Below are 9891 nucleotides of genomic sequence, written 5' to 3'. Positions count from 1 at the left end.
GCATTTCTTCTGGACAGAAATTATATCATGGGGTGATCCCCACGGATCATCCCATTGATTTTGGCTGCCATTGGGAAAGATGCTTCCTCTCCCTCCCAGACCTTAAGCATCTGTGCATGTCTTACTCATCAGCAAACACTCCAGCAGATGCCAAGCATCCCTTGGACTCTCTCAGCACGGTGAGAGCCAGGCACATGCTCAGGTGCTCCGCTGAGCTGGGGCCTCTCTAAACAAGAAGAGACCATTAGTCTTGGCTCATTAGCTTAACTGAGCTGACTATTAAATCCCACTCCTCCCGCCACTTTCTGTAAAATAAACTTAGAAACGAGCCATCTTTGCAGCTGTGAGGAGTAATAAATCCAATTAATTTCCATGTCTTTAGTGTTAATATATGCATTAGACGTGTCAGCGCTGCCTTTTTGTTTCCTTTGTGGAAAAGGTTGTCTCAGAGATTCCCTTCTAATTAGGATGGGAATATAATCCTTTGTGGATATATTCCTCCAGGAAGCCACTTGCTGAGACGAAGAATCTTCAGTCCTAGGAAATTGTGTTACTGTTTGTTTGGGAGTTATTTGTTTCTCCTTTTATTTGTTGTTTTTTTGTGCATACGACAACTAATATCACAACAAATTCATACTTCCCCTGCTAATGTAAGAGTTAAGGAAAAAAACTCCACTTTGTCCCGTGAAGATGTCACCAAACAAAGCAGAAAGCAAGCACAGATGCAGCTCTCTTTGAAATCTGCATAGTAATGACTGTTTACCCTCCTTTCTCCAGCACTGATGACTCCAACACAAAGGGTACAGTAAACAGCTGTGTGGGATTCACGGTCAGATCCATTAGCAGGATGAAGCACTGGCTGAGTGCAAGTCTCATGCCAGTCATTTAGGACAAGCTGGGAGGAAAACCACAGAGATCACAGCTCGGAGGCCAAGTCTGTTAGAAGTGTTTTTGGTAGTGCTCTTGGTTACAGGGAGATCAGAGCCCCGGCACAGACGGAAGGGCAAAATGCACGGGCTCCAGAGAATCCTTTGAAAGTTTATCAGCCCTTGTACTCCAAAAACTGCCCGTAGGTGCCTCATAGCTGTATGTCACAGAGTGCAGCCCACTCAAAACAGGAGCTACTGGTGCAGGTCTCCAGGCACCCCGTGCTCTGCAGAGAGAAGAAGCTGGAACTTGGATCCTGTGCAGAAGCCACTTTTAATTGTGTCACAACCAAGAGAAAATCGCCCCAGAAACTGAATTTACATGAACAAACTCTATTACCAACCTCCTTTCCTGCTCCTGCTGCCCCATGACTAACCTTTCCTCTCCACCCTTACAAATATTGCAAACTCCCGGCTTCATTTTCTGAGATTTCCCAGAGCACTGCGAATGCTTTTCTTCCTGCCTGTCTCTCCTGTTACATCCAGGAATGGCTATTTCTCCTCCCAAAGGTTATCTAGGTTTGGAGCCTCCTCCCCACAGACAGAATCATAAGGTCTCTGATGAGGAACAGCAGGTCTTTGTTCATTCCCAGTGCACAGGGGCTGTAAATCCTCGGAGGATGACCAGGGAAACCAAGAGCTGGCTGCCCCAATAAATCTCCCAGGGTGGCTGCTGCAGTGCTCTCTGAGAGCTGCAGGTTCCCAGTGCAGCTGTGGGATAGAAAATAAGCCAGTGTATGCACTAGGGAGAAAGAAGGAAAGATGGTTTTGGTCACTTTGGTTAGAAAGTTGCCTGAATAAGCTGCTGGGAAAGGCAAGAGAGGGTAACAACCTTTGGAGCTTTCCCCTGCTTCTTGGGTAATCCACTAGGTCACCAGGGTTTTGTGCATTAAGCTGGAAGTGCTGGCAAAACCCCTGCTGTGGTAAACCCAGGGTGACACCCACATGGTGTAATTTAGAAACAACCTGGGCTTTCTAAACATGGGTTTAGAAACATGCACATGGGGTGCACTCACGTGGCCATGACCTGGGATCTGGGGAGAGCTGGGGAGGGTCTGAGTGGAGCAGCACAATCCAGCCAGCACCCTGCAGTCTGGATGTGGCTCTTGGGCCGGGTTCAACCTCTCCCTCCCTTTTCATAGAATCATGCAATTTGAAAGGGACCCACAAGGATCATCAAGTCCTGCCCCTGCACAGGACAAGCCCAAGAATCCCACCCTGTGCCTGAGTGTGTTGTCCAAACACTTCTTGAACTCTGGCAGGCTTGGTGCTGTGACCACTTTCCTGGGGAGCCTGTTCCTTTTATCTTGCTCCAGCTTCAGAGAGGCTGAGAGAGGACAGGGAATGGCCTGTAGGGCACTGAGTGACACCCAGGAGCCAAACCCTTGTTATTGTACCAACACTTGCCACCCAGTCCTTCCCAGCACTGCAGCCCTCTGTGGTTGGTGCCTTCACGGGCCTGTCCATACAAGGTGAAGCTCTTGCCTCATCACAGCAGTGCCTGGTGTCTCTTGCAGTGCAGTGGGGATAATTCTGAGAGCTTCTTGCTCCAGGATGTCACCCATCTGCAAAGCTGGGAAAACATCTGTGGGACCAGCGTGCCTCGGCATCGCCACCTCAAAGGCAGAGAGGCAGAGTCTGACAGCCCCACAGAGCCCAGCCCAGACAGACAGATCTCACAGCAAAGCTGGGCTGCCAGGAGCTGCTGCTTGACTTGTTTTAATTATTTATTACCGTTTTCCAAGTCTTGATTGGAGTAATCCTTGTTCCACTGTGTCATCCAGAGGTGTGAAGGAGCCTGATTTTGTGTCAGTAGTGCCAGATGGTGACTGGTCAGATTTGTGTACAGATGCCAGCTCTGCTCTCATCTCTATGCCTTAGCTCAGGCAGGTCTCCCTATCCCTGTTTCCCACTTGGTCAGATGGGGCATTCACTCTTCATCTGCCTCTGGAATGAAGGACTCTTGGTGTCTCCAGCCCACGTGCTTTGGTTCAGAGCAGGTACAGTGGAAAGCATAATCACAGGGCAAGTTTGAGGCAGGTGTTGCCCGAGGCAGTCGTCATTCCTGCCTCTCCTCATCACTGGTCTCCTTGTCAGTCTCTGTGCCAGACTCCCTTAGGGTCTTGCTGCCTGGGAAGGACCAGAGCAGGGATATATGAGGAACACAGCAGCTTTTGGGGCAGCCCAGTGTAACAGAAAACAACAGCACATGCCCTGAGAGAAGTTCAAGGCAGGGTCATCTGTCACATCAGGGACACTCAGTGAGTACCACCACCAGAGACCCCTTTAGACAACCCTCCAAGACCATAAAAGGGCTTCCAGTAAGGGATGGATGGATGGATGGATGGATGGATGGATGGATGGATGGATGGATGGATGGATGGATGCAAATTCGTTGTAGGAAAAGTGCTGTTTATGGATTAGCTAGGAAGCGTGCTGTAATGAATATGTGTGATCATGATGGAATAAAAACCCTTTTGTAAAGCTTCACGACACACCTGATTTGAGGAAATATCCCTTGGATGTCCAGCATGCTGAGAATAAAGAAAGCCTGCTTTCTAATACTTCAAATTGTGTTAGAAAATTTGGTTTCTAGACAACTTCAGTATCATGACCAGCAAGGAAAGGCCTGCTTGTTTCCTCTTTTTGCTCCAAGTGACAGCTCCTCATGGGCCCTATAGCCCTTGGATGCTCCTTCCTCCTCTCATCTTCTGGCAACCACTTCATAAGCAAATCCTTCAGTGATGCTCTTATTGGCAGGCTCAAGATGCAGCCATTTGAATTCTGCCTTTTGTTTTTAACCAGGTTCATTTTCTTCCCCCTCCAGGCAATTGGTAATGCCTGTGGAGGGGCTCCCAACTCCTCCTGCTGCCTCAGACATCTGACTGCCACTTCCCCTGCTCACCCAGACAACTGGTAGTCCATTTGTTTTCAGTCTCCCTGGAACAAGCCTGGCCTTTTATTTCATAGCTCTATTCTGCCCTGCCAGCAGCCCTGAAGCTCCCTTGTCAAAGCAAGAGAGAAGAGTTATGCTCCCCACACTGAGATGAGGCTGGCACTGGTGTGAGATGGGAAGCAGGCTTGGATTTGGCCATGTGGCCCAGATGTTTTGGGTTTGATTTATTTGTTTGCTACTTTTCCTCATGCCTGCTGCTCTGCTCTGGAGGATCTCAGCTTTTGTTAGGAGCAAATTAAAATTAATAATAAAGAAAAAAACCCAACGGGGGAAAAAGAAGAACAGAAAGTGTTGGAGGAAGCAGTGACATTTGGAAATGTACACGTGGTGATGTTTGCTTCAGTCTGCTGAAAGCTAGAGACAACAGCTTGGAGGAAGATGGAGGATCTCCCTCTTGGCTGTCATCCCTTTCCTCTGCTGCATCCCCCGTGGGCTCAGAGCACGCAGGGCTCGCTCCCTTTGCACTTTCCCTCTGCAGCCACTAAGTGGATGCTAAATGGCATTTGGATAATAACCAGACCTGAGGATTTCACTCAGTTCTGGGAGTTGTGCTGCAGAGGCTTTACGTTTTTGGAGGAGCAGCCAAACTGGAGGAGCTTCGCAAATCCTGCACGCTCCTGGGCTGAGCATCCGCCCACTGAACACTGAGGTGGTGCCTCAGCTTTGCACCGCAGTGAGGTGGAGTTGGGGAAAGCATCATCAGCTCAAACCTTGCAAAGAAACAGGGTTTAACAGCTCCCTGCCTGCAGTTCAATCTCTTTAATGAATACAAGCATAATTCAGAGTGAGGCACAAGCTGAAAAATTCAGATCCCAATCCAAAATACAAATGTGCCAGCACTTGGGTGTGTAGTTCTGGAGCTGGAGTCTGACTCACTTGCAAATAGGGACCCTTTGCAAAACACGGATCAAGGTTTGAATTCCTGTCCCTCCTGCAAAATTAAAGACTGAAGAAATTCTGAGAACTCAGTGTTTTGGTTCTGGGCCGTCTAAGAGGAGTGAAGTATGTGCTTAAGTGCTTTGTTGAATAGGAAGAGACTTGAGTACGTGCTTAATGTTATTAAGTGCTTAACTGTTTTTGTTGAATCAGGCACCCCCCCGGCTTTTAAAGTCAATTCTAAACCCTTAGGCTGCATCTGAAAGGATTTGGAAAAGAAGCGGCATCCAGATACTGCTGGATGTTTGACTGCTGAGCTCTGCATTCCTGCTTTGAAGGCTGGTTCCTCTGAATCTGCTCTCATTGCCATTCCAAACCATCTCCATGGCTTGTCCCTGCTCATCAGGTGACTAAGAAGAGCTCATTATGGACATTTAACACAGGCCCTGGCACAACCTGAGAAGTTTGGATGTCCTGCAGTTTCCATCAGTGATCCCAAGGCAGCATGGTAACACCAGGATTGTTGCCTGAGGGGCTTGCTTGTCTCCAAGACCCTCTTCAATGCCAGCAGGGACTGTTAGGATTCAGTTTAACTTCCTCTGTAGCTCAGACCTAGAAACTTACATAGGATCCCTTCATCAAACATCTACTTGCTGCATGAGCTGTGTCTGTTTTTAAGGCATCTGCCTGAAGATGAAGGCTTAAATTTATAAGCCAAAACGTTTACATTAAAAAAAACCAAAAAAACCCCAACAACCTAACAACAAAACAACTCTGTAGTGTCGCCTGGTCTAGTGGAAGGTGTCTCTGCCCATGGCTGAGGGTTTGGAACTAGATGATTTTTAAGGTCCCTTCCAACCCAAACCATTCTGTGATTTTATGAGATGTGATGCTGTTTTGCTGGCCCAACTGGAGAGACACACTGCAGGCCTTCTGATGGCCTCTTCTGGTGCTTGTAACCAGCTTTTTCTTGTTCTGAGAGCCCCTGAAGTCAGTGTGGCTACAAGGAGTGGGTGAACATGAGCTAAGCTGGCTCCCTGTGGGTGAGGGAGTGATCCCAGGAATGCAGCTGATCCCTCACCAACAGCAGGCAACTGAGAGTAGCTGCAGGCAGTGGCCTTTGCAGCCAGCAGAGATGCTGCTGGAAAGAAGGTGTTCCCAAAAATCTGCAGCAAGAGGATGTGAACTGCATGCCCTGAAACAGCCTTTTGGTGGCAAAAAAGCTGGAGCTGGCAAGCAGTGTTTGAGAGGAATGAGACTCCAGAAAGAAGTGGAAAAAAATAGAACATTTCCTGCTTCACAGGTAAAAGAGTATCTGAGACCAGGATGGAAATAGATGGAAAACTTATGCACAGATGAAAGGCTTGAAATGAAATGCATTATGCATGAGACTAACAGTTGGAATCAGAGAACCACTGGGAGGTAATCATCTGAAAAGTGGGAACAGTTCTGGGCAACAATGCCAGCCTATTGCACCCAAAAAGTTACCAGAAACTACCTTTGGAAGGAGCTGAAACTGCAGGAGTGGAGTGGCCTTCTCTGGACAAAGCAGACCCTCCTTCCCCCATGTCCCCTCCCAGGAATGGAGGGACAGGCTCCTGGGTCAGTCCAGGACAGGGCTGGCAGTGCTGTCCCATGACAAGCAGTGCCATATGAGAGAGGCTTTGATTGGCAATTTCGAAGTGAAATAACATCCCCAGGGCTGCCTTGCTGTTTCAGGCTGTTTTTCTAAGAAGAAACGGTCCTGTCTGCACATCTGATGCCAATAGAGCAAATGGTAATGCAAAGATGCAGCGTGCCCTGAATGAACAGTTCAGCTGTGAGAATCAGATCAAAGTTTTTGGGCCAATAATTTCTGGAAATTGAAATGCCATTCTTTCCTCTTGCAGGTTTGCAGATGCCTGGGTTGATAGAAAATGCGTTCTTCCAGGACAAAGTTTTCATTAGAGAAGATTAAAAAGTGTTATTCCCTCTTATGCCAAGACTGATAAGAGGCTCAATACTCAAAAAAAAAAAACCCAAAAAAACCAAAAAAGGAGCAATGAAAACAGCAGAGATTCAGGTATCTCTGTGTGTCAGTTCGCACCTGACTTCAAACCCAGCCTTTCACAGAACCACAGAATCATTCAGGTTGGGAAAGACTTCTAAGGAGTCAGGCAAACCTGACAATGGAGTGACACGGGGAGGAACTGAGGGAATAAATGTTCCCATGGCAGGGACCAGAGCTGCTCCCATCCTGCAAAGTGTTGCACAGGTTTCAAAGGAGAATGGAGCTGACTTCTGGGTCATTCTGCTAAAACCTGCAGCTCTTCAGGTCAGATTTTAAGTTAAGGCTCAGAGACTGGCAGCAAGTCCTCCAGAGCCCTTTCAGACCCTGCTGTTTACATGTCCTGGGCTCTGTGACTGCACACCTGACCTTCCCAGCTTTATGGGAGTCACTGATGCAAAGCCTGGGGCCAGTGACACCTTCCTTTCTCCAGGCAGGTGCCTTAAGAACAGCAAGAGGTCTGTGTTTGTTCTCCTGAGAGCAGCAGAAAAGGAATTTTTTCAGGCAAAACGATTTATGGTTTTGGGGTTTTTTTAGTGGTTCCTTGATCTGCTGTTGTTATACACTAAAGAGACTTACCCCTGTTATTTCCTCTGAGTATTTTTGCCCAGTTTCAGGCTCCCATCACATGCCAGCTTCAGCTGAGGGGTCCCAAGGCCATCCAAAGAGCACAACTGCAGCCACCTCTGCCTTCATCACGGGCAGTTTGAATGCAAATTGTACTGCAGGTTACATCCTTTTTTCCTGGAAAAGTTCCTTCTGTTGGGAAATTTTCCCAGGCTGTCTACATCTCAAGTTGTAATTTAAGTCCCAGTGGCTGATTGTTCACAGTTTAATAGGTATTCTTCCACAAAGTCCATGCTGGTGAGGGCTGTCACCAGCCTGATGTGCTCAATGAACACATGGGAGCAAGAAGGCATTAAACTAAGCAGAAGTCCATGCCTCCAAAAGTTAGGCATTTAAAAACATACATATGAAACCCAGGCCAGGACAAGCAAAGGAGTCAAAATACAAGAACATCAGACATGATATTGTAAGGATGAATTGGAAATAATTGGAGCAGAACTCAGCTGACATTGTCTGCTTGGTGATGAGGGGGAAAAAAAAATGTGAGGAAGAAAGTGTCACTTGGAATAGTCCAGCTCTGACTTATCTGAAGTGTCCATGAGCCTGAGGAGGGAATACAGTCCCATCAGTTAGCATCAGGGCATGATGAATGAGGTGATTTTCTGAAATGCTGGGGAAGTTTCTTTATGGTGAACAATGAGGGAGGTAGCTTCAAGCTCTGGTTCTTGACAGCTGTAACATCACAAGTGACACTGGTTTGTTTAACTCCATTTTCTCCCTCCCCATGCTGTCCTTATCATACCTTCTCTTATCCTTAGGAAATATGTTAAAATGGAGCTGATCTTGCCTAGTTTTCATGGAATCACAGAAAGATTAAGGTTGGAAAGGACCTCTAAGATCTTAGAGTCCAACCATTAATGCAGCAGCACCGTGTTCACCACTAATTCATGTCCCCAGGTGCCACATCCACAAGCCTTTTGAACACTTCCAGGGATGGTGACTCCACTGCTGCCCTGGGCACCCTGTTCCAATGCCTGACCACCATTTCAGTAAAGAAATCTCTCCCAATATCCAATCTAAACCTACCCTGGTGCAACCTGAGGCCATTTCCTGTGGTCCTGCCACTTGTTACCTGGGAGAAGAGGCCAACCCTCACCTGGCTACAGCCTCCTTTCAGGTGGTTGTAGAGAGTGAGAAGGTCACCCTTGAGTCTTTTCCACCTTTCCATCCAATTTTCTCACAGATCTTCCCTAATCAAGGCACTGGAAGCAAGTTTTGCATGACCTTTGCCAGTGTGACACCTGTCAGGCACTGGGCATTGCTGAGCAGCAGTGACACCTCACTGGGCTCGGGGCTCACCACTCCTCCACAGGTTCTGCATGAAGTGGGTCTCTCATGGTCTTGGGGACCACTACAGTGTTGGAGGCAGCAGTGGGTGATCCAAAATCAGCCCTTTTCCTGACACAACAGATGGGCTGCTGCTGCGAAAAGGAAATGAATGTCACTGCATGGCTCATAGTCTGACAGGAATGTCTGGAGAAGCTCTAATGTTGCTTCCCCACAAGCAGCTGTCATCTGCATCCTCTTCCATGGCCTCCTGGGTGACTTCTTATTTTGCAAACAGTCCATCCTTCCTTCCACATTCCGTCTGCATCGAGGTTTTTGCTGGAGGGTTTCCTGCTCTTGTCTCTCCATTCCTGCACAGCTCTGCCTTCTCTGTCATGCCAGTGCAACTGTTCACCCTTAAAAATGGATCACTGAAATACCCGGGTTAGCAAAAAAGGAAAGAAGTTGTTATTTTGTTTTTTTTTTAACTCAGACCAGAGTAGAGATCTGTTTTCCAGCCACAGTCCCAGCACAGCTGGTAGAACAATGCTCTGCAGCAGAGGAACAGCAGAAAATGCCTGAATGAACAGTCCAGAGCAGGGAAGGGCATCACTGCCCTCCCTGGATCCATTCCCCTCTCCAGTATCAGGGGGAATTTGGACCCTTGCAGTGACCCCATGGGAAGTGTCTGTCCCTTCACCTGCCACACGGGCAGTGGCACAGGGAGTGAGGGAAAGTGGGACAGTGTCTCTTGATGGGACATCACAGTCAGAGCAGATGAGAGCAAGGGGAAACTGGGCCCTTGAGGGACCAAATCAAGCTGCCAGGGGTTCCCAGTGCAGCAGTTTTTGCCACAACAGTAGAAACGTGGCAGTGTTTTGACAGGCTGGGACAGTGCTTGTCATCTGAGTATTGTGAGTTTGTGTTAAAGATTCTATTCCACTTTTCAAGAATTTGGCCTCTGTGCCTTGCTGACAGCAGGGAAATGTTTCAGTGCTGTACAAATGCAAGTAAATAAATGCAGAAGGCTGAAAATACATCGTAGGTATGCTGCCGTTACCTAGCACCCAGAGAAATTAGTTTTGTTTGGCAAAAATGGAAACACCACCAGGATATTTTGCTCCAGTTTAGCTTGTTTGCTACAATTGTTTGTGGTTAGTAATGAGCACAAGGTTCACTTGTAATAATAGTGT

The sequence above is a fragment of the Aphelocoma coerulescens genome, chromosome 5 (genome assembly GCF_041296385.1).
Source record: "Aphelocoma coerulescens isolate FSJ_1873_10779 chromosome 5, UR_Acoe_1.0, whole genome shotgun sequence".
Lineage (NCBI taxonomy): Eukaryota > Metazoa > Chordata > Aves > Passeriformes > Corvidae > Aphelocoma > Aphelocoma coerulescens.
Note: the sequence above shows the minus strand (reverse complement) of the source record.